The sequence below is a fragment of the Rhipicephalus microplus genome, unplaced genomic scaffold (assembly GCF_043290135.1).
Source record: "Rhipicephalus microplus isolate Deutch F79 unplaced genomic scaffold, USDA_Rmic scaffold_46, whole genome shotgun sequence".
NCBI lineage: Eukaryota > Metazoa > Arthropoda > Arachnida > Ixodida > Ixodidae > Rhipicephalus > Rhipicephalus microplus.
Genome location: NW_027464619.1, coordinates 2,492,501 through 2,494,861, shown reverse-complemented (window position 1 = coordinate 2,494,861; position 2,361 = coordinate 2,492,501).

Here is a 2,361-nt window from a genome sequence, read left to right as displayed (position 1 = left end):
GTGAAACCTTAAAGAACGATGTCATTTAGCGAGATACAGCGTTCTGTACTGCAATAAGTTGGTGAAAAACTGTGAGGTTATGCAAATATCCTAATTGTGAACGAAACAGTGTAATAGAGCGTTTTTTAATACAAGTGCGAATGTTAGGTTAGGTCAAGATATGAACCGTCGTAAAACCGCATTAAACAATGTCACTTAGTGAGATGCAGTGTGTTTCACCATTACAAGTCGGGAACTGCGATATCTAATGTGAAAGCGCTTGCAAACGTCGTTAGGTTAGGTTAGGTTAGGTAAGGTTAGGTTAGGTTAGGTTACGTTAGGTTAGGTTAGGTTAGGTTAGGTTGTTAGGTTAGGTTGGGTTAGGTTAGGTTAGGTTACGTTAGGTTAAGGTATGAACCGTCGTAAAACCGCATTAAACAATGTCACTTAGTGAGATGCAGTGTTTTTCACCTTTACAAGTTGGGAACTGCGATATCTAATGTGAAAGCGCTTGAAACCGTCGTAATGTTGTAGAAAGCAATGTAAAGTAGCGAGTAAAACGTTTTCTAACGATAGAAGTGCGAAGGTTATGTTAGGTTGAGTTATGTTAGTTTAAGCTACGTAGCGTCGTGAAACCACCAAAATCGACGTCATCTAACGAGATAGTGTTGTTTTATTGCGAGTACGAAACTGCGATAGGTAAAATGTTGTGAAAGCACACAAAACGGCATGAACAAGCCAAATACTGCGTGTTGTACCGTTACAAGTGCGAAACTGCTATGTTGTGACATTCTCGGTAAAGCGCATGCAAGTATCGTGAAACCTTAAAGAACGATGTCCTTTAGCGAGATACAGCGTTCTGTACTGTAATAAGTTGGTGAGAAACTGTGAGGTCAAGCAAATATCGTAATTGTGAACGAAACAGTGTAATTGAGCGTCTTTAGATACAAGTGCGAAGGTTAGGTTAGGTTCACATATCAACCGTCGTAAAACCGCATTAAACAATGTCACTTAGTGAGATGTAGTGTTTTTCAACATTAAAAGTCGGGAACTGCGATATCTAATGTGAAAGCGCTTGCAACCGTCGTTAGGTTAGGTTAGGTTAGGTTCGGTTAGATTAGGCTAGGTTGGGTTGAGTTGGGTTAGGTTAGGTTAGGTTAGGTTAGGTTGGGTTAGGTTAGGTTAGGTTAGGTTAGGTTACGTTAGGTTAGGTTAGGTTACGTTAGGTTAGGTTAGGTTAGGTAAGGATAATTTGGTTAGGTTAGGTAAGGTTAGGTTAGGTTAGGTTAGGTTGGGTTGGGTGTTGTTGGGTTGGGTTGGGTTGGGTTGGGTTAGGTTGGGTTAGGTTAGGTTAGGTTACGTTAGGTTAGGTAGGTTAGGTTACGTTAGGTTATGTTAGGTTAGGTTAGGTACGTTAGGTTAGGTTAGGTCAGGTAAGGTTAGGTTACGTTAGAATAGGTTAGGTTAGGTTAGGTTACATTAGGTTAGGTTAAGTTAGGTTAGGTTAGGTTTGGTTAGGTTTGGTTAGGTTAGCTTAGGTTAGGTTAGGTTGGGTTGGGTTGGGTTGGGTTAGGTTAGGTTAGGTTAGGTTAGGTTGGGTTAGGTTAGTTTAGGTTAGGTTAGGTTAGGTTAGGTTGGGTTGGGTTGGGTTAGGTTAAGTTAGGTTAGGTTAGGTAAGGTTAGGTTAGGTTAGGTTAGGTTAAGGTATGAACCGTCGTAAAACCGCATTAAACAATGTCACTTAGTGAGATGCAGTGTTTTTCACCTTTACAAGTTGGGAACTGCGATATCTAATGTGAAAGCGCATGAAACCGTCGTAATCTTGTAGAAAACATTGTAAAGTAGCGAATAAAACGTTTTCTAACGATAGAAGTGCGAAGGTTCGGTTAGTTTGAGCTAAGTAGCGTCGTGAAACCACCAAAAACGATGTCATCTAACGAGATAGTGTTGTTTTATTGCGAGTACGAAACTGCGATAGGTGAAATATTGGGAAAGCACACAAAATGGCATGAACTAGCCAGATACTGCGTCTTGTGCCGTTACAAGTGCGAAACTGCTTTAATGTGATATTCTCTTTAAAGCGCATGCAAGTATCCTGAAACCTTAAAGAACGATGTCATTTAGCGAGATACAGCGTTCTGAACTGTAATAAGTTGGTGAGAAACTGTGAGGTCAAGCAAATATCGTAATTGTGAACGAAACAGTGTAATTGAGCGTATTTAGATACAAGTGCGAATGTTATGTTAGGTTGAGATATCAACCGTCGTAAAACCGCATTAAACAATGTCACTTAGTGAGATGTAGTGTTTTTCAACATTACAAGTCGGGAACTACGATATCTAATGTGAAAGCGCATGAAACCGTCGTAATCTTGTAGAAAAC